This window comes from Papio anubis, chromosome 8 (assembly GCF_008728515.1).
Source record: "Papio anubis isolate 15944 chromosome 8, Panubis1.0, whole genome shotgun sequence".
In the NCBI taxonomy this organism is placed as follows: domain Eukaryota; kingdom Metazoa; phylum Chordata; class Mammalia; order Primates; family Cercopithecidae; genus Papio; species Papio anubis.
The window spans coordinates 118,096,957-118,120,130 of NC_044983.1; the positions used below are offsets into that span (position 1 = coordinate 118,096,957).

The 23,174-nt window shown below is 42.7% G+C and overlaps 1 pseudogene; it reads left to right on the forward strand.

The window, feature by feature from the left end:
• The first annotated feature begins 5,995 nt into the window (after positions 1 to 5,995).
• Positions 5,996 to 19,930, forward strand: LOC101016822 (annotated as a pseudogene).
• The last annotated feature ends 3,244 nt before the right edge of the window (positions 19,931 to 23,174 follow it).

The following is a 23,174-nucleotide window of genomic DNA, read 5'->3' on the forward strand; positions in this document are numbered from 1 at the left end:
CACTGCTTCACAATTCTTTCTGAGGTTAGACTAGGGGCTCCAGGGGACATAGACTGGTTCCAGATGACAATTCTAGAATTCATAGAGCTAGCAAGGAAGATAGCTACCTTTTTTTTTCTTTTTCTTTTTTTCTTTTTTTTTTTTTTTTTTTGAAGTATTCTTGAGCAGAAAGGAGTTTTAAAGCTCATCTTTTCCAACCCTGCGTATTTCCTCATTTTACAGATAAGGAAATCAAAAGTGACTAGAGAGGAAGAGTGACTTGCCTAAGATCACACAACTATTATTTTTACAAGCCTTTCCTAAGCATCTACCATATGCAAGACAATATTCTATTGAGGTGGCTCCAAGGAGAATAAAGCACAGTCTCAGCCAGGCACCATGGCTCATGCCTGTAATCCCAACACTTTGGGAGGCCGAGGCAGGTGGATCACCTGAGGTCAGGAGTTCGAAATCAGCCTTGCCAACATGGTGAAACCCTGACTCTACCAAAAATACAAAAACTTAGCCGGGCATTGTGGCAGGAACCTTCAATTTCAGCTATTCAGGAGGTCGAGGCAGGAGAATCACTTGAACCTGGGAGGTGATGGTTGCAGTAAGCTGAGATCGCACCATTGCACTCCAGCCTGGGCAACAAGAGCAAAACTCTGTCAAAAAAAAAAAAAAGCACCTCTGTACTCAAAGAGTTGTTAGTCTAATAGAGCTGCATGTAAGTGTCCTATGACACAGGGGAGGATGAAATCAGAGCTACAAAGAAGTACTTAAGAATGCTGAAAGAACTGAAAATAATTTCTGATTGGGAAACTAGAAAGAGTTTCACAAAGAACATACCTTCTGAGCTGGGCATTAAGGATAGAAGGATCCAGGTCATGCAGTTCTATACACGTAGCTCCTATACTGGAATATTTTTCATTGTCACCTGCTGTCTCGGGGTACCCCTCTTGGAAAACCACAGAAAAATACCAGCCCCAAAAAAGATTAGGGCACAAAAGGTAACTGAGAAGAAATACAAGTGGGAAAAGGACAAGTAGAAAGCAGTCACCTTGAGAATGAAAGGCAATATCGTTAGAAAAAAACAGAGTGCACCTGCTTGTGTATAGCATCAATTAAAATGCAAAAAGCAAATCAAAGAGTAAGTATTCCCTGATCACGCTACAAAGTTAAAACAAGTCAGTAGGGTTATTCAATAGATGATTATTGGTGCACTAACCTTCTTATATGTACAAAATATAGACTAGATCCATACTTCACTTGGAGCAAGGCAGGGGAGATCAGATAAGAGAAGAAAGAGAAGCAATTTTAAATTAAAGTCCCAAATGTATAGAGGCTAGAATACATGCCACTGTGCATACTGGAAATGCTAAACCTCATCACAGGAAGCCAGGTCAGTGCAGAAACAGTAATCTGAGAAATTAAGCAACATGGATGTCATCACCCTAAGTGATTATTAAAAACATGGGGTGGTGAGATGACACAACAAGAGAGCGCAGGGTGAGAGAAGAGCTTGAGCCAATATTCTGGAAAATTCCAACCTTTCAAGGACAGGGTGTAGCAACGAAGAGTCAGTGATAACTTGAGTGATTATGATTTCATGGTGCAATGGGAGTGCAGGGCAGAACACAGTGGGTTGAGGTAGGTGCAAAACAAGGAATTACCCTTAAACCTGTACTCCAGGTAGTTCCATAGAAAGCAGAAGCTACTCTACTGTCTTGCAAGCAAGAGTGTAGAATGAGTAGATGCTGGGGCACATACTACACAGCAGGACAATGGAAGCTCCCTACACGCAAAGGGGAAAATCTCTCACACAGCTCTTGAAAAATGTTTCATCCCAAGCTGTAGAACTTCACTGAAAGCTTCACTCGCCACTCCATTCCAAACCACACCCCCAGAAACAAAACATTTGGTTAGGAGATCAAATATCCCAGTTTACACCTGTTGTCCTAGCATAACAATTGATGGCTTGTGGCATCCCCTTCTACTCCCAAAAGTATTCCAGTTTGGAAAGTAGACTAGTGGTTGCCAAGAGTTATGAATGGTCGGGGAAGAGTGGGTAGATGTGACCATAAAGGGCTAGGTAGCAAGAGGGAGATCATTGCCTAAGTGATGGAATAATTCTATATCTAGTTTGTGGCAGTGATTACACAAATCTGCACATGTGATCAATAACATAGAACAATGCTCACATATTGCTCCCATGTCAATTTTCCAGTTTTGACATTGTACCCTAGGTATGTCAAATGTAATCATTAGGGGAAACTGGGTGAATGGTACATGTGTCCTCTCTGTACTATCTTTGCAACTCCTGTGCATCTATAATTATTTCAGTATTAAAGGGCTTATTTTAAAAAAGAAAAAACAGCTCCAGCGACATTCACTGAGTGCTGGAGCAGGACTTTGCAGACCTATGGAGATTTGTGCAGTCAGTATTTGCTTGGATCTGTACAGTTGCTAATAGAAACATAGATCGCTGTTGCTATAGACATGATGTTGGGGAAGACCCTGTTCTTTGAAGTTTGGAATTACAAGACAGAGAGGCCAAGAATTCTCTGTAACTCTTTTATTAGCTCTGATGCAAGAAAGAAACTGTTCTGGCATGAATCAGCAGGGAGAGATGTAGCATGTGGAAATGGATCACTGCATGCCTCAGAACCAGCTCAAAGACAGCAAAGGAGATCAGGAAGGAGAACAAAGACATCCCCTGTCTATCAGTTTCATCAATGTTCAGGAAAGGAGAGAATTAGCAGCGAACACCAAGCCCACATCATAGTACAGCTATAAACACATTTAGCTTATTCTATATAGCGACTCTTGTCATTCTCAACCACTCAGTTTATTTTCTCTTTAGTGTCACAAGTTAAAATAATCTTATCAGGTATCTTTAATAACCACTTTTTTATTGAATGTTATGTATCTACACCATTCACGTGTCATTTCACTTCGATCCTCACATAAACTTACAAAGTGTATATAATTACTCTCATTTTTCATATGAGAAAACCGAGATCCAGAGAGGTTAAGTAACTTGTCCAGTGTCACATGGACAATAAGGGGTAAGACCAGGATGCAAGCCCAAGTCACTCCAATGCCAAACCTATGTCATTCCACCATGCTATGCTGCCTCTTGTGGGATGAGATAGTCAAGGGTAGCCAAAGTGACAGGGTCACCTGAGCTGGGTAGAACCACCTGATGACTACAGTCACAGTCCCATTGGTGAAGTGGGCAGGGAATGGCATCTGAGTATTCCCTGTGTTCCATCCACCCCTGGTGTTGGAGGAGCAAGGAGTCTCTCAGTTACTTCCACCTTTCCCTCTCTTCTTTGAAGGTCTGAGTGAGGAAGAGAGGAATCCTGCCATCCATACCTGGAGCCACGTGCTGAGCCACTTCTTCAGAGAGCTCCTGCAGGTCCTATGGATCTAGCGCACCCCCACCCACCCCCACCTGTGCCAACTCACCTGTGGACGCAGGAGCATTAGACGCTGCATTCATCCATTTTCACGCGGCTGATACAGACATCCATGAGACTGGGCAATTTACGAAAGAAAGAGGTTTAATTGGACTAACAGTTCCATGTGGCTGGGGAAGCCTCACAATCATGACGGAACACAAGGAGGAGCAAGTCACGTCTTACGTGGATGGCAGCAGCAAAAAGAGAGAGCTTGTGCAGGGAGACTGCCATTTTTAAAACCATCAGATCTCGTGAGACCCATTCACTATCAGAGAACAGCATGGGAAAGACCCACCCCCATGATTCAATCGTCTCCCACTGGGTCCCTCCCACAACACGTGGGGATTATGGGAGCTATAATGAGATTTTGTTGGGGACATAGAGCCAAACCTTTTCAGGTGCCATAAGTTAAACTGAGACCCTCAAGGGACGGCCAATGTCCTCAGCAACTACTGAACAGAGAATAGAACCAGAGAAACCAAACTACAAAGTCTCTTTCTCACATCCTTTAGGTGGATGGCATCTGCCTTGCGTTAGAGAAGAGAACAAAGAACTTTGCTGGCCCGAGGACATCTCCAGCAAAGGGTGCAGCTGGGAAAAGCCTGCAAAACCCACTCTCACAGCAAAATCTGAGGTCAATGGGCCAAGTTATTAGATCAGAAATTATGAAGCCAAGAAAGCGAGGAAAAGCAGCAGAGACGTGGCTGACATCTTGACTAAGAGGTTCGGCAAATAGTGCCAAGAATTCTGTCCTCTGTTCACAGGACTCTGACAGGCAAATGAGATATCTTCGAGTCAGATCAGCGGAGTGGCAAGGTGAATTGAAGCAGGTCAGAGGCCTCTCAGTCTCCCTCCTCAGACGCAGTTACAGAAGAAAGAGAGGGACCAGGAACAGTTAGTGGCCTCATAAGATGTGCATAGAAACTAACAGCTATGATTCATTCAAGTTTACACTGCAGGCCCTGAGATAAGTACTTGATACACATTTATCTCACTGGATTGTCACAACAGCCATATAGGTCAGTATAATTATCATCTCCATTTTACAGGTGAGGAAACTGAGGCTGAGAGAGACCAAACAATTTGCCTAAGATTTCACTGACATAAGCAATACAAGCAGAATTTGAACCCAGGCAAACTAAATTCCTGAACCTACACTTATAACTACCCGTATTCTGTCTCCCACACAGTTAATGATGGGAAGGGAGGGGGTTTGGGGTGGACAGAACTAGACTCTAGGTCTGTCCAGCTGTAAAACTCTGGCCTACTCAAAACATTGCATACCTGTGGTTTCTTGGAGTGACATACACACACACACACACACACACGTGCACAATAGCATGCAGGCAATGAGCATGTACCCCATCTCAGCCTCCAACATACGTCCATCTTGCTTTAATGTCCACCTTTTATATGCATGTCTTTACAATGTCATCTTTGAGGCTGCATGTCCAGAAATCAGAAAAACTGGGAGTTGGGGTCTCAGGGCTCCCTCCATGTGACTTTATATGAGAAGAATCACTGGGTGTGGAAGGTGAGACATACACCCCATCTAAGCCACCAGGTAGTACCCCATGAATTCTGGGGCAGGGTCACCCTCAGAATGGGTAAGTGTTCATGGAGGGATCTAAGTCCAGCCAGACCTGGGACTTGCCCTGGCCTCCCCACCCCACTGCCACACACCATCCTTCGCTGCTGTATGGTACTGGGAAAGTTACAGTTACAGTACTCAAGACCAAAAATTTGCCAGGTTTTCCAGTCAGATACCTAGCATGTTTTGAAAAATCTGGACTCTGAACAAGTGAGGCAAAGCATCACTGAAATACAAGCCTCAGGTATTATTTGTAAAAAATAAAACTCCTAGAAGAGCAGCCGTGGGGTAAGTAAAGTATGGATGACCCCAAGGGGAGGGGAATGGAGAAAGAAACTGATGGGAGAAGAGGAGCCCCAGGTGCATGAGCCACGCACTCCCAGAAGCAGAACTGGGGTACCCCAGGTATGACAACAACAACCTAAAGGAGAACTAGCCAGCAACACAAAACCTACCCAAGGTGGCACCTGGGAGGTGGACTTTATGGGGTTCTACCTTCCTAGCCTTATCTTAGGACTCTGTGCAAAGGCTTCTTATACAGGCAGAGAGGTTGTTCATCCCAAACATTAGTCTCATGGGTGCAGTGTCATTGGGGCCAACTCATGCACACCTCTTCAGCAGCCCACGAGTCAGAGGCCACATGGGTCACATTATAGGGGGGCAGTGGTGAGACATTCAGGGATCACACTCCTCCTTACTGTAGAGCCCCAGGGAGGAGCTTTGGCCCAGGTTAAGGCCCAGTGACTTCACCAGTGGATCTGAACTGGGTTGTATCAAGTTGTTAATAGTAAACAATAAACAAGACTCATTAAGAGCTTAGTATATGCCAGTTACTGTTCTAAACAACTAATTTAATCCACATACAAGATGGAGATGATGTAATCATATTCATCATGTTGTGAATATTTAAAGAGATGACATACAGTGTGTGATTTTGCTTTTTGTGAAATTGATGATAACGATGATCATGGTACTGGTGCTAGTGATGGTGGTGACAGCGGCGATGATGGCAGTAATGAAGGTGATAGTGATGGTAACATGCTTTATAGTGTAGTGAGTAAAGATATTGATTTGGAGTTACTCGAAGACCTGGTTCAAATCCCAGGTCTACCACTTAGTCATTGTGCCACCTTAAGCAATTCTCTTTTTTGAGTCTGAGTTTCCTTATCAGTAAGATAATATTATGTCTCTCATAGTATTGTTGCAAAGAGAAAATGCATGTCAATGCATGTCTTAGCACAGTACCTGGTACTTCATACACTAGTGGCTACTGTGGAGAGAGGACAGTGGCAACAATGGCTGCAGCAACAATGGCAATGATGTCAGAGCTTCTCCACAGTGGAAGGGGAGTTCCTGATCACACTCTACACAGCCCTTCCAGCAGAGACAACCCGAGGAGCCTCCTCTCTAGGGGAGTGTGTGTGTGTGTGTGTGTGTGTGTGTATTTTGTTTGTTTGAGATGGAGTTTCATTCTTATTGCCCAGGCTGGAGTGCAGTGGCACGATCTCGGCTCACTGCAACCCCCGCCTCCTGGGTTCAAGAGATTATCTTGTCTCAGCCTCCTGAGTAACTGGGACTACAGGCGCATGCCACCACGCCTGGCTAATTGGGAGAATGTTTTTCACCAGTCACGTTTAGTCCCAAGTGCACAAGAAGGCCTTCTATGCCATTACAGGTGCCACTCACTTAACCATTAACCAAGCTGGCCCCGGCCACACTGGGAAACAGACAAAGGTTATCTCTGGCATTATTGCATCACCTTCTCACCCCTTGCCCTGGCTTCCTGGGGTCTTATACCGACCCCTGTCTGCTGGGTCTAGAGTCCCAGCCTTACCACATCTTCTTCTCCTTCCCAGAGCATTGCCTTTATCCCTCTGTGTCCAGTCAACATTTGGCATTTGGGGTTCTATGGCCTTGAAGTTAATAACAATAATAATAGCTAACATATTAATATAATAGCTAATGTATATTGTGTGCTTACATTGATAGGTTTATGTAATCCTCACAACCACTCTATAAGTTGGGTGAAGGTATTAGCCTCATTTTACAGGTGAAGATGCCGAGACTCAGAAATGGTAAGTAACTTTTCTTGGTCACACAGCTTATAAATTTCAGAACTGATACCTGACTTGAGATGTGTTTGATTTTGCCAGGTTCATTCTACCATATGATGCTGCCTGCCTTAAGCAAAGGCTTAATCCACAGGACTGAGAGTATTGAACACATAGGATGAAGAAGAAGCTGTTGGTGGAATAATGCATTTGACTGGTTCTCAAATCCTCCTAGAAAGGAACCCTCCACCACTCGCTTTTCTCAAGGCCCTGTCCCGGCATTGTCATTGTCCAACTCTTGGGGTTACTATAAGTCTTAGAAATGGTGTGTCAGCTCCACGTTCTAAAACTTGCTTGCTCATAAAACAGATTAAAAAAAAAATTGCAACACATGCTTAGTTCCAGTAGTTCCACTTCTAAGTTCCACTTCTAAGAGATTTTGTAGAAACTGAGCAAGAGATAATAGTAAAAAAGGAGCGAATTCAAGCACTGGGACCAATGTTTCCTGCACTGGACATGGTCATGACAACTGCTATTGGTAAGATTTAAGAGGCTTTTGTGATCCTGACATCAGCTCTGCCATTCGACCTTCTGGGAGCCTTTAGGATAATAACAGCAAAGGATGATTTCAGACTCCAGGTAACAGACAAGCTGATGGCGTCGCAGATGCAATGTTGGCATTCTCCAGGCAAGCCCAGTGCTCTGTGTATAAATAGAAGGCCGCAGTCATCAGGGAGCATGCAGGGGCTGAGGTCATCCTCCCTTGACACCATCAAGGCAGGCCCCAGGCAAGTGCTGGGTCCACACCTGCTCCCCACAATCAGCCTGAGTCAGGAGAACTTGATAGGTGGTGAGCGGGAAGCCAGCAAGTTGACTGGAGAGTATCACCTGGGAAAAAGGAAAAGCAATCAGGATGATTCAAAAATGACAGGCAACCATCTACTGTGGGCCAGGTGTTGCTTTAAGCTCTTTATATGAATTGTTTCATTTAACTCTCATAATCAACATGACTACTATTATCTCCATTTTATAGATGAGGACAAAGGAGGGGGGCAGTAATTTGCCCAAGGCAGTACACTGAAGAGTCAGGCTTCCCTTGCAGGAGGGAGTCAAGAGCTTCTAAACTTAACCACTGGGCTTTACTCTATCGGTGTTCTAGCCCTCAGGGAGAAGTGAAGACTGAGAGTCATTAAATAACAATGTTTAGGCCCCTTTGTTATTTCCCCTCAAAACCTCCAGTCATGGAAATCTTTTGTCTACAGGACAGCACTTATTATGTAATGATGGATTCCTTGTTTTCTTGAAGTCTTGTGTGGATTTGATCCATGCCCATCAGCATGCACCGCCCCTCCCCCACCCCCCTTCCCCCCAGCACAATGCATTTTCATCAAGGACAATTGGGATTTCCACTGGGCTCTTTTACAACCTGTGAGTGATTCTCAAAGCACCCAGATCACCCTTTGGGCTCCAGACTGAGAGTCATCGGCCTAGAAGCAGAGCTCAGGCACTGTCCAGCTCTCCCCGACACATTACCAGGTCACCTTTTCCACTTAAAATCCAGCCACGTAGTGTGGGCACAATTATCTGCCTGAGAAATAGAAGTGAGACACAATGTCAACAGCAACAATTATAATTATCATTTATTAAGTGTTATGCCCCCTGCAATTTAACTCTACAACAACCCCATGCATTGAAGAAAGTTAGTAGGTATTATTATCCCTGTCTTTCCCATAGGATGCAGAGAGTCAAGGAGCTGAAAGTACATGCCTCAAGATCCCCAGAGAAAAAGTAGCTGAGTAAGTATTCTCACTCGGGACTGCTTGACTCCAAAGCCCTGCTCCTAACAGCAAGGCCATGGAGACTCTCCTAAGGAGTAATAGGAATGTCCCAGAAACAGCTCAGTTCAATAGATAGTTATTGATCATATACGACATGCCCCATACCATATTAAGCCTTAGAGATTAAATAAGACAGAAATGGTCCTTGACAAATAGAACTTAGAGTTCGGTGAAGACAACTATGGAATTTACTCATCCAACAAATATTTATTGAGCATCTACTATATGCCAGAGCCAGATACAATTCTAAATGTTTGAAGATGCAACAGGGAACAGAAAAGGCAGGGATGCTGCCTTCATAGGTTAGGACATTTCAAAACAATGGAATTGAGCATTTTCGACAGGTAGTGAATGAGTTGAAAAAAGAAACAAGAGTCCTACACTCAGCCCCAGCTGGGATGTGCTAACTGCCTTTCCAGCCCTCCGAGGAGTCATCCTGCTCCCAGCTGGAAACCTGGCCTGCCGAGGGGTAGTCACCCACCCTGGCAGCTCCTGAGTTCCATCCTGGGAGGCAATTGAGAGGGGCTGACTGGTGTGTGGTGCTATGTAGCTAATCCCCAGTTGTGCTGGGTCCTCAGAAACTCTCCAATGAACACAGGCGGCCATGAAGTTCTTCTCCTCACAAGTGCTCCCAAGGAGATGAATTTTAATTCACTTTCCTTTCAAGAATAACTGTGTTGGCAAGCAACATTTTGTCACGGGAGGATGAGCAGAAGGTGTGTTAAAGGCAACAGGATGATGTTAAATGTTTGCTCCACAATGTTTAGGAATAAGGGAAGCTTTTTTTAAATTAAGTGCCTTAGAACTGGAGGGAGGGAGGAGGGGCATGTTTGGAAGTTTTCGCATGAACCAACAACAGATGTTCTGTCTACAGTCCGGGGAGTGTGAACTACCATGGAGGCTACGTGGAGCATGTGGCGTCTGTGTTTGGAAAGCTTCATAACCACCTGCTGTGTGCGGGACATGCTTCCTCAGCATCTGAGTTAGGGTCGAGAGGTCAACCTGACCTGATAAGCCCCAGCGACCATTTCTTTCAGGCTGGGCTTGCAACCTCAGAGGGCCCCATGACTAAGCGCTGGTCCTGCGTGTGCTGAGTCAGCACAGCCATCCTCCTGCCAAAGGGCACACGTCCCACAGCAACATGAATTTTCGTCTTTCAAGTGAGTCCATTTGGAGCAAAGTCTTCAGTAAATGGAGAAGCAGGAGGTACTGTCACAGCAAACTCAAGCTGGTGCTCTGTAAATGGCGGAAGTGTAGAAACTCCGAGCTGGTCCATCCTTGTCTTTCCTGAGCTTAAGGTGGAGAAACTGAGGCCCAGGAAGTTAAAATGGATTGCTCGAGGACACACAGCAGGCTACATTGGCTGAATCTTTCTTGGGGCTCTTTTCATATGTCATACTCGAAGTTTCAAACTTTCACGAAACTTTCCAAACTCAAAAGACAAACTTGGACACCCTGTGTCAGTGCTGACTGACATGTTCCTTGATTTCTCTAAAAGGGACATGAATTATGACCCTTTAAAGATCCAGATTAAGCCAAAAGCAGGCCTTCCAGCCAGGATGTCCCTGAAGTGCCCAGTTCCCTTCCTAAGAGCAACTGAATATCCTTTATAAGGCAATGCTAGCATAATCACCATCAGACAGGCTCAAAGTGCTTATGGTAATCCTAGAATCCCATTGTTTGGAGCTTCTGCCTGCAAGATACAACTAAAAACCCTGAGTATTATATGCAAAACAAACATTAAAAGACTCAGGCTTGGAGAGAAGGAAGTAGACCAGCTAGGAAACTTGGGACCTGAGGAACAATGACCAACTGGGCAGTGATTTCCCTGGGTTTTCTCTTGCCTGATACACTCTGGACTTGGAGTTGAAGTCAACTACCTGCAAACACTAACAGGCACAGACAAAAAAAGTCCCAGCAAAACTCAACCAAAACCCACTCTCTCCAGCCAAAGGACCAAGAAAGGGGCAGCCTAGCAAGACAAAAAACTTTTAGATAATAACCACTCCTCTCCAGCCAATCACCACAGAAAAACACTGTGGTCCTGCCCCCACTCATGCCAACAAAGGCAGACTAAGGAACTGAGACCTCTACCCTTGTGGGGCTATACTAAGGACAGTATCAGAAAAGGTGAAGAAAAGATCAGGACTTTTATCACCATTCATCTCAGTGGAGACCATGTGGAGAGCCTGGACTTCCAACTTCATCCAGTAGTAATGAGGTGTCCCTCCTCTTCCCACCAAAGTGGTAGAGAGGTGAGAGTTTCAGCATAATCCATCAGTAACAAAGTCATTCCCATCACAGTGTCACTGAATACCGACCTGGGCACAGAAGTCACAGGTAGTTCTTCCTTCAGGTACCTACAGAGGCCAAGTGGAGAACCTGGACTTCCGTCATCACCTGGCAGTAACAAGGCAGAGCCCCTCTTCTTTCTTCTGCCAGAGTGATGTCAGAGAAAGCCAGCTAAAACAGAAGGTTTCAATAAGAGCGGAGTTTCATAACCTAATCTTAAAATTCCCATGTTTCAAAAATCACTTGTCATACCAAGCACCAGGAAGATGTCAAATTGAATGAAAAAAAAAAAATCACTAGATGCCCACATAGAGATAATGAAATTATGTTAGAATTCCCTGGCAATGATTTTAAAACACCCATGATAAAAATGCTTCATAGAGCAAATATGAGCTTGTTGCAAACAAATAAAAAAACAGAGCATCTCAGGAAAGAAATAAAAAGTCTCTGCAAAGAGCTATAAAAAATACAAAGGTAAACCCAGTGGAAATTTTAGACCTGAAAATAAAACCTCAGTGGCTGGACTCAAAAGTACAATGAAAGAGCAGAGGAAATAATCAGTGAATTTAAACACAGAACAATCTGAACAAGACAGAAAATAGATTGAAAAAAATTATAATAATAAAATTCAGGGACCTGCCAGATGGTAGCAAAGGATCTAACATTTGTGTCATTGGGGTCCCAGAAAGTGATGAGAAAGTGAACGGGGATGAAAGATTACCCAGAGAAATAATGGCTGAAAACATCCCAAGTTGGTGAAGAGACATAGAACTAGGGATTCAAAACGCTGAGTTAACCCCAAATTAGATCATTGCGTATGCACCAAGCAACAGAACTGCAAAATCTGTGAAGTAAAAATTAATAGGATGAAAAGGAGAACTAGACAAATCCACAATTATAGTTAGAGACTTCAACACTGTCCTCTCAATGACTGATAAAAACAATTAGACAAAAATCAAGGATATAGAACTCAAAACACTGTCAACCAATAAAATCTAATAGACATAGCTGGAACACTCTTCTCAAGTAACAGCAGAATACACATTTATTTGAGTGTCCATGGAATATATACCAGAATAAACCATAGACTGGGCTTCAAAAAAAACTTTAACAAAGTTAAAAGAATGAAAATCATAAACAGTATATTTTCCAAACTCAGTGAAGTCAAACTAGAAATCAATTATGATAAGATAATGGAATAATCTCTAAATGCTTAAAAACTAAGCAACACACTTCTAGATAATTCATGGGTCAAAGAGAAGGTTTCAAAGGAAATTTTTAAAATTACATTGAATTGAATAAAAATTAAAATCAAACATGAAAATTCGTAGGTCACAGCTAAAGCAGTGCTAAGGTAAATTTATAGCATTAAATGCATACATTAGAAAAGAAAGAAAGAAAAGTCTCAAATTAATAAGCTAAGCTTCCATCATAAGATCCTGGAAAAATAAAAGAAAAGTAAATTCGAAGCAAGCAGAAATCAAATACTAATTGATATGGTTTGGTTGTGTCCCCTCTCCAATTTCATCTTAAACTGTAGCTCCCATAATTCCCACATGTTGTGAGAGGGACCTGGTGGGAGATAATTGAATCATGGGGGCGGTTTCCCTCATACTGCTCTCGTGATAGGAATAAATCTCACAAGATCTGATGGTTTTATAAGGAAACCCCTTTCACTTGGTTCTCATTCTCTCTTGCCCTCAACCATGTAAGAAGTCCCTGTGCTCTTTCTTCATCTTCCGCCATGACTGTGAGACCTCCCCAGCCATGTGGAACTGTGAGTCCATTAAAACTTTTTTCTTTATAAATTACCCAGTCTCGGGTATGTCTTTATCAGCAGCGTGAAAACGAACTAATACACTAATATAAAACCAGAAACTGATATAATAAAATTGAAAAGAGAAAACCAACAAAGAAAAATTCAACGAAATAAGGAGCTAGTTCTTTCTTTAGAAAGAACTATGCACTGAAGAGCTTCTTCATAGCAAAAGAAACTATCAACAGAGTAAACAAACAACCTACAGAATAGGAAAAAATGTTTGCAAACTACACGTCTGACAAAGGTCTAATATCCAGCATCTATAAGGAGCTCAAACAAATTTACATGAAACAAATAAACAACCCAATTAAAAAGTGGGCAAAGGACATAAACAGACACTTCTCAAAAAAAGACATACATGCAATCAACACACGTGAAAACAAGCTGATCATTACAGAAATGCAAATCAAAACCACAATGAGGTACCATCTCACGCAAGTCAGAATGGCCATCATTAAAAAGTTAAAAAAATAACAGGTGCTGGCAAGGTCCAGAGAAAAAGGAACACTTATACACTGTTGGTGGGAGTGTAAATTAGTTCAGTCATTGTGGAAAACAGTGTGGCAATTCCTCAAAGACCTAAAACCAGAAATACCATTCAACCCAGCAATCCCATTACTAGATATATGCCCAAAGGAGTGTAAATCTCCCTATCATAAAGACATGTGCACACGTATTTTCATTGCAGCACTATTCACAATAGCAAAGACATGGATTCAACTTGAATGCCCATCAATGGTAGACTGGATAAAGAAAATGTGGTACATATACACCAGAGAATACTATGCAGCCATAAGAAAGGATGAGATCATGTCTTTTGCAGGAATGTGGATGGAGCTGGAGGCCATCATCCTTAGCAAACTAACACAGGAACAGAAAACTAAATACTGCATATTCTCTCTTATAAGTGGGAGCTAAATGATGAGAACACATGGACACAGAGAGGGGAACATACACTGGGGCCTACCAAAAGGTGGAGGGCCAGAGGAGGGAGAGGATGAGGAAAAATAACTAATGGGCACTAGGTTTCATACCTGGGTGATGAAATAATCTGTAAAACAAACCTCCATGACACAAGTTTACCTACATAACAAACCTGCACATGTACCCCGACCTAAAATAAAAGTTAAAAAAAGAAAGAAAGAGCTATACAACTGTAAAACCTCTAATAAGACTGACAAAGGAAAAAGAGAGAAGACACAAATTGCCGATATCAGGAATGAAACAGAGGATGTCATTACAGATCCTGAAAACATCAAAAGCATAATAAAGGAATACTATGAACAACTCTACACACATAAATTTAATACCTTAGACAAAATGGTCCAGTTCATCTAAAAACACAAGCCACCATAGTGCACTCAATATGAAACAGATAATTTGAATAGCCCTATGATATTAAGAAAATTGAACCAATAATTTTTAAACTCCAAAAAAAGAAATCCACAGGCCCAGATGGTCTCACTAAAGAATCTACCAAATGTTTAAAGAAGGATTAACACAATTCTGTACAATGACTCCCTGAAAAATAGAAGTGGGGACAATTCTCAATTTGTTTTATGAAGCTAGTATTACCATCATCTCAAACCCAAGGACAATACAAAAAAGAAAACTGCAGACCAATATCCCTCATGAATATGGACGTAATGTTAGACATAGTCATAGAAATCCTTAATAAAATATTAACAGATAGAATTAATCAGTATATGAAAAGTGTATTGTGTATACATGACCAAGGGGGTTTTATTCCACAGATGCATGACTGGTTTGATATTTGAGAATCAATGCACAATCATGACATAATAAACATAACCCACCATAGTAACAGGCTAAAAGAAGATAATCATATGATCAAATCAATAAACACAGACACAGCATTTGACAAAATTCAACAGCTGTTCATAGTTTAAAAAAAAACTCTCAGAAAATAAGAATAGTGGAGGATTTCCTCACCTTGATCAGTGGGATTTGCAAAAATCCTATAACGAATATTATGCTTAATAGTGAAAGACTTAAAGCTTTCCCTCTATGATTGGGAGTAAGGAAAGTGTCCGCTCTCACCACTCTTATTGAACATAGTGCTAGAAGTCGTAGCTAGTACAAGAAGGCAATAAATGGTATATATTAATATACTGAAAAGAAAGAAATAATACTGTTCCTGCAGAATAAATGATTGTCTATATAAGAAAACCCCAAGGAATCTACCAAACAAATCCTAAAAGTAATAAATGAGTTCATTAAAGCTGCAGGATACAAGATAAACATATAATCAACTATATTTTTACATATTAATACTAGCAATGAACAAATGGATACCAAAATAAAAAATACAAATACTATTTACAATCACTCAAAACTAATACTTAGGTATAAAAATAGCAAAGCATGTAAGGACTTATATGCTAGAAACTACACAATGCTAATGAAAAAAATCAAAGAATATCTAAATAATGTAGAGACATATTGTATTCATGGATTAGAAGACTTAACCTAGTAAAAGTGTCAGTTGTCCCCAAATTGACATAGAGGTTTAATGCAGCTCCTATCTTAATCCCAGCAAGGATTGTTATAGACCTAGACAATATTATTCTAAAATATACAGAAACAGACCAAAAAATAGACTAGCTTAAATAATCTTGAAAAAGAAGAATAAAGTGGGAGGAATCAGTTACAAGACTTACTCAGTTTCAAGACTTATTATATAGCTATGGTAATCCAAACTGTATGGTACTGGTATAGGGATACACACATAGAATAATGGAACAGAATAGATAATTCAGAAATAGACCCACACCTGTATCCCTAACTGATTTTTGACAAAAGTGCAAACTCAGTTCAATGAAGAAAAGAGTTCTCTCAATAAATGTATGGAGCAATTGGACATCCATAGGTGAAAAAGGAACATCAACCTAAATCATACAAAGATTAACTCAAAATGGATCACAGACTTAAATGTAAAACATAAAAACTATAACACTTTCAGAATGAAACATAAGAGAAAATTTTGGCCAGGCTCAGTGGCTCATACCTATAATTCCAGCACTTTGGGAGGCTGAGGTGGGTGGATCATGTGAGGCCAAGAGGTGAAGACTAGCCTGACCAACATGGCGAAACCTCATCTCTACTGAAAATACAAAAAGAAGGTGGACATCATGGTGCATTCCTGTAGTCCTAGCTACTCAGGAGGCTGAGGCACGAGAATCGCTGGAACCCGGAAGGCAGAGGTTGAAGTGAGCTAAAATTGCGCCACTGCACTCCAGCCTGGGGAACAGAGCAAGACTCTGTCTCAAACAAACAAACAAACAACCTAAAAAAAATGTATAAAAAATAAGAAAATCTTTAGGATCTAGGGTTAAGGATCTAGGGCTAGGCAAAGAGTTTTAGACATGATACCAAAAGTATGATACATAAAAGGAAAAAATTCAAAATCAGACTTCACGAAAATTAAAACTCTTGCTCTGTGAAAGAGCATGTCAACAGTATGAAAAAGCAGGCTACAGAGTAGAGAAAATATTTGCAAATCACTTATCCAAGAAAGGACTAGTATCTAGAATAAATAAAGACTTCTCAAAACTCAGTAGTGTAAAAACAAACAATTCAATTAGATAATGGGCAGGAGACATTATTTTTCACTTTCAGAGAGACATGGATGGCGAATAAACACATGAAAAATGTTCAACATCATTAGCCATTAGGGAAATGCAAATTAAAACCACAGTGAGATATCACTACATACCTATCAGAAAGGCCAAAATAAAAAATATTTACAACAAAATGCAGGCAAGCTCGGTGACTCATACATTACTGATGGAAAAGTAAAATGATACAACCACTCTGGAAAACAGTTTGGCAGTCACTTGCAGAATTAAACATGCCCTTACCATGCGACCCAGCAATCATGCTCCCAGGCATTTATCCCAGATAAATGAAGCCATCAGTTCATACAAAAACCTGTACACAAAAGTTTATCACAACTTTATTTGTAATAAACCCCAAATGGAAATAATTCTTATGTCCTTCAACACATAAATGGTCAAACAAACTGTAATACACCCAAAACAGAGAACACTGCTTAGGAATAAAAAGGAACAAATTACTGAAATATGCAACAACCTGGATTTATCTCCAGAGAATAATCGGAGTGAAAAAAACCCAGTCCTAAAAGGTCACATACTATATGATTCCCATTTATGTAAAATTAGTCCAACCATTGTGGAAGACAGTGTGGCAATTTCTCAAGGAGCTAGAACCAGAAACACCATTTGACCCAGCAATACCATTACTGGGTATATACCCAAAGGATTATAAATCATTCTACTGTAAAGACACATGCACATGTGTGTTTATTCCAGTACTGTTCACAATAGCAAAGACTTGGAATCAACCCAAATGCCCATCAATGACAGACTGAATAAAGAAAATGTGGCACATACACACCATGGAATACTATGCAGCCATAAAAAACAATGAGTTCCTGGTCCTTTTGAGTTCATGGATGAAGCTGGAAACTATCATTCTCAGCAAACTAATACAGGAACAGAAAACCAAACACTGCATGTTCTCACTCACAAGTGGGAGTCGAACAATGAGAACACATGGACACATGGAGGGAAACATCACACACCAGGGCCTGTCGGGGGTGGGGAAATAGGGGAGGGTGAGCATTAAGACAAATACCTGATGTAAATGACGGGTGGATGGGTGCAGCAAACCACCATGGCACATGTATACCTATGCAACAAACCTGCACATTCTGCACATATATCCCAGAACTTAAAGTAAAATTAAAAAAAAAGAAAGATGTCTGAAATGACAAAATCATAGGAATGGTGAACAGATTAATGGTTGCCAGTGGTTTTGAAGGGAACAGGGATGAAGAAGTAGGTGTGGCTATAAAAGGGCAACAAGAGGTACACTCTGCTTGTGAATATGCCATTATCTCAAAATAAAAATCTTAATTTAAAACATAACTACAGGCCCAGCTCAGTGGTGGCTCACACCTGTAATCCCAGCAGTTTGGGAGCCTGAGGCGGGTGGATCACGAGGTCAAGAGATGAAGACCATCCTGGCCAACATGGTGAAACTCCATCGCTACTAAAAATACAAAAATTAGTTGGGTGTGGTGGCAGGCGCCTGTAGTCCCAGCTACGCAGGAGGCTGAGGCAGGATAATTGCTTGAACCCAGGAGGCAGATGTTGCAGTGAGCCAAGATCACACCACTGCACTCCATCCTGGTGACAGAGCAACACTCCGTCTCAAAAAAATAAAAAATAAAAACTACAAAAAACTCAAATTTCAAAGAAGCAAAAAATAATTTTTTTAAAGAATGCATGAAAAACCAGTGAAATCTAAATAAAGCCTGTATAGTCTTCACCAACATCAACTTCCTCATTTTGAAAACTGTACTGTGGCTATGTAAGATGTTATCACTGAGGAAAACTGGGTGAAGGGTACATACGATCTCTGTGTACTATTTTTGCAGCTTCTTATGAGACAAACTATTTCAAAATGAAAAGCTGTCACTTAAAAAAACACATTTCAAATTAGCTGGGCATGGTGTCGTGCAGCTATAGTCCCAACTACCCAGGAGGCTGAGGCAGGAGGATTGCTTGAGCCTGGGAGTTCGAGGCTATAGGGAGTTATGATCATGCCACTGCACTCCAGCCAGGACAACAGAGTGAGACCCTGTCTTTAAAGAAAAGAATAAGTTAAATAAAAATTTTAAAACATTTAATTTTCTTGAGTCTTAAAACTGAGAGCCCACAGGTGCCCCTGCAGCCACCGCAATGTAGAATACGAGAAACTGGAGAAGATTGGGGAAGGCACCTACAGGACAGTGTTCAAGGCCGAAAACCGGGAGACTCATGAGATGGTGGCTCTGAAATGGATGAGACTGGATGACAATGATGAGGGTGTGTGCCGAGTTCCGCCCTCCAGGAGACCTGCCTACTCAAGGAACTGAAACACAAGAACATTGTCAGGTTTCATGACGTCCTGCACGGCAACAAGAAGTTGACTTTGGTTTTTGAATTCTGTTACCAGGACCTGAAAAAGTATTTTGACAGTTGCAATGGTGACCTCGATCCTGAGATTGTAAAGTCATTCCTCTTCCAACTGGTAAAAGGCCTGGGATTCCGTCACAGCCGCAATGTGCTACACAGAGACCTGAAGCCCCAGAACCTACTAATTAACAGGAATGGGGAGCTGAAATTGGCTGATTTTGGCCTGTCTCGAGCCTTTGGGATCCCCATCTGCTGTTACTGACCTGGAGTGGTCACACTGTGGAACCGCCCACCAGATGTCCTCTTTGGGGCCAAGCTGTACTCCACATCCATTGACATGTGGTCAGCTGGCTGCATCTTTGCAGAGCTGGTCAATGCTGGGCAGCCTCTTTGTCCAGGCAATGATGTTGATGACCAGTTGAAGAGGATCCTCTGGCTGCTAGGGGCACCCACCGAAGAGCAGTGGCCCTCCATGACCAAGCTGCCAGACTATAAGCCGTACCCAATGTACCCGGCCACAACATTCCTGGTGTACGTCGTGCCCAAACTCAATGCCACAGGGAAGGACCTGCTGCAGAATCTTCTGAAGTGTAACCCCGTCCAATGTATTTCAGCAGAAGAGGCCCTGCAGCACCCCTACTTCTCCGACTTCTGTCTGCCCTGAGCCCTGGGACTCCCAGCCACCATTCTGGAGCCTGGCCTATTTAAGCCCCATCTTGGGAAGGGTGGGACTGTGGGGTGCCCGGTGTGCTGAGCTCCAGCTATGCTGAGCCCAGCAAGGGTGGGATGCTTGAGCCCAAGTTTCTCACTTCCTTTGTGGACTTTATTTAATTTCTTTCTTTTTTTTTTTTTGAGACGGAGTTTTGTTCTGTTGCCCAGGCTGGAATGCAGTGGTGCAATCTCGGCTCACTGCAAGCTCCGCCTCCTGGGTTCATGCCATTCTCCTGCCTCAGCCTCCCGAGTAGCTGGGACTACAGGCACCCACCGCCACGCTTGGCTAATTTTTTGTATTTTTAGTTGAGACGGGTTTTTACCATGTTAGCCAGGATGGTCTTGATCTCCTGACCTCATGATTTACCCACCTCGGCCTGCCAAAGTGCTGGGATTACAGGCGGGAGCCACCGTGCCTGGCTGACTTTATTTAATTTCATAAATTGGCTCCTTTCCTACACACACACACACACACACACACACACAATTTAATATTCTTATTTTGCTACCTTTGATCAATTCTTAAAAGACCACAGGCAAATCCTGGTCCAAGTGCCTAGGTTTCCATGTGACCACTATGTAGATACACCCACTGCCTTGGGAAGCACACTTTCTGCTAAGTGCACATCAGTTATCAATCAGAATCCTCAACTCACATGTGCAAGGCTTACCACTTTCTTTACTTTCTATGATGCAACTTCATTTCTATGTTAAGGTCCTATTCAGCCAATGTCATGAAAATGATCTCAGACAGTTCAACTCAACCCCAGGGAGATGGTTTAGGTTCTGGGACACAGACAGAGCCTGATATCAACAAGGGGGTGGATGGTAGGGAGAGAGAGGGGGCAAGCACCCTCCTATGCTCAGAGTGTCATCTGTGCACCCTGCCATCTTGAGGATCCATCACCCCATCATTCCTCATCCACACCATTTGGATGAGTGTCCTATGCCTGCTGTGAGAGATTACCACAAACGTCATGGTTGAAAATGACACAAATGTATGCTCTTATAGTTCCAGAGTTCAGAGATCTAAAATGGGTCTCATCATGGATGCAGCTGGAAACCATCATTCTTAGCAAACTATCACAAGAACAGAAAACCAAACACTGCATGTTCTCACTCATAGGTGGGAACTGAACAATGAGATCACTTGGACTCGGGAAGGGGAACATCACACACTGGGGCCTATCATGGCGGGGAAGGGGGGAGGGATTGCATTGGGAGTTATACCTGATGTAAATGACGAGTTGATGGGTGCTGACGAGTTGATGGGTGCAGCACAGCAACATGGCACAAGTATACATATGTAACAAACCTGCGCGTTATGCACATGTACCCTAGAACTTAAAGTATAATAATAATAATAAAAAAATTAAAATAAAATAAAATAAAATAAAATAAAATGGGTCTCATGGGATGAAAATCAAGGTGTCCGCAGGGCTGCTTCCTTTTGGGAAGCTCCAGAGGAGAGCCCATTGTCTTGCCTTTTCCTCTTTCTAGAGGCTGCCTACTTTAACAGGGTGTGGTGACGTGCGCCTGTGGTCCCAGCTACTCGGGAGGCTGAGGTGGGAGGAACGTTTGAGCCTAGGAGGTGGAGGTTACAGCAAGCTGAGGTCACACCACTTCACTCCAGCCTGGGTGACAGAGTGAGACCCTGTCTCAAAAAAAAAAAAAAGGTTTAAAGGCTGCCTACCTTCCTCACTTGTGGCTGCATCACCGTGACCTCTTGCTTTCATGGTCATGTCTTTTTCTCTAACTCCGACCTTTTGCCTCCCTCTTATAAACAGCCTGGTGTTCATGTTAGAACCACCGGATAATCCAGGATAATCTTCCATCTCGAGATCCTTAACTTAATTATATCTGTGAAATCCCTTTGCCATGTAAGAGGACACATGCACAGGTTCCAGGGACTAGGACATGGACCTCTTTGGGGCTATTATTATTATTATTATTATTAAGACAGAGTCTTGCTCTGTCACCCAGGCTGAAGTGCAATGTCACGATCTCAGCTCACTGCAATCTTTGCCTTCTGGGTGCAAGCGATTCTCCTGCCTCAGCCTCCGGAGTAGCTGGGATTACAGGCGTGTGCCACCATGCCTGGCTAATTTTTGTATTTTTGGTAGAGACAGGGTTTCACCATGTTGGCCAGGCTGGTCTCAAGCTCCTGACCTCATGATCCGCCCACCTCAGCCTCTCAAAGTGCTGGGATTACAGGCGTGAGCCACTGCACCCAGCCTGGGGCCATCATTCTATGGACTACACCACCCTGGGCACTTGGGGTCATCCCACATTCATCCCTTACACTGGTTACTCTTGCTGCATCACACACCACCCCACAACTTAGGAGTGTGAGACAACCATTTTATTATGCACACTATTTTGTGGCTCAGGAATTCAGACAGGACACAATGGGAATGGCTTGTCTCTGCTCCAATGATGTCTAAGGCAACAGCTGGTAAGACCTGATCCTTGGGAGTGACTCAACAGCTGGAGGCTGGAATCATCTGGAGGGCTCATCGCTCCCTTGTCTGGTAGTGGATGCCAGTTGCTGGCTGGGACCTCACCTGGGGCTGCTGACTTGAGGCCTCTTCTCACGTGCTGAGGTCACCTTACAGCACAGCAGCCTCTAGGGAAATGGACTTCTTACACAGTGGCTCAAGTTTCCAAAACTCAAGTGTCCCAGCAGGCACAGCAGAAGCTGCATTGCCTTTTGCAACCCAGCCTCAAAAATCACATAGAATCAGTCATTTTTGCTGCACACTATTGCTCAAAGCACTCACAAATCCAACCAGGTTCAAGGACAGGGGAAATAGATCTTATGTCCTGATAGAAGGTGGTAAAGTCACTTTATAGAACAGCCAAGGAGAGGGAAGGCAGGGTTTTCTCCACCTGCCTCACTAAGCAACCATTTTTTCTCTGGTGTCTCTCTACCTGCCCCCAGAACTCTACCTGGAAATGGCTCAGGTCTTCTGATCTGATCCCACAGTCCTTGGGGGTGGTGTTGCCACCTCCTTGGGGTTCATCCAGAGAGAAGGAATCTGCAGCATCCTCATTATTTTCCCTCCAACTTTCTCTCTTCTCCTAAACGAAGGCATCCATTCCAGGTGTGGGAGAGGCAGTGGTGAGGTTTCTCTTTTTTATGTTCTCTCTAAAACTTATTGTCCATGTCCTAAGTTCTTTCCATCCCCCTAGGGATCCACATTTTTAAAACTAGAAAGCTAAGAGTTTGCTCAAAAATGCAATTTTTACCTCATTCCTTCTCTGAGGGGAAAAGCATCAAAAATTCTTATCTCTACTTGGATGGGGTGAAGAAGAAAGTCAAGGGGTACAAGGATATGGATGGAGGTGATACTATCACTAAACATTTGCAAAAATGTTGTCTTGCCACAGGTACAATTCCCACAATAATTTGTGTCTTCTGTTGAGG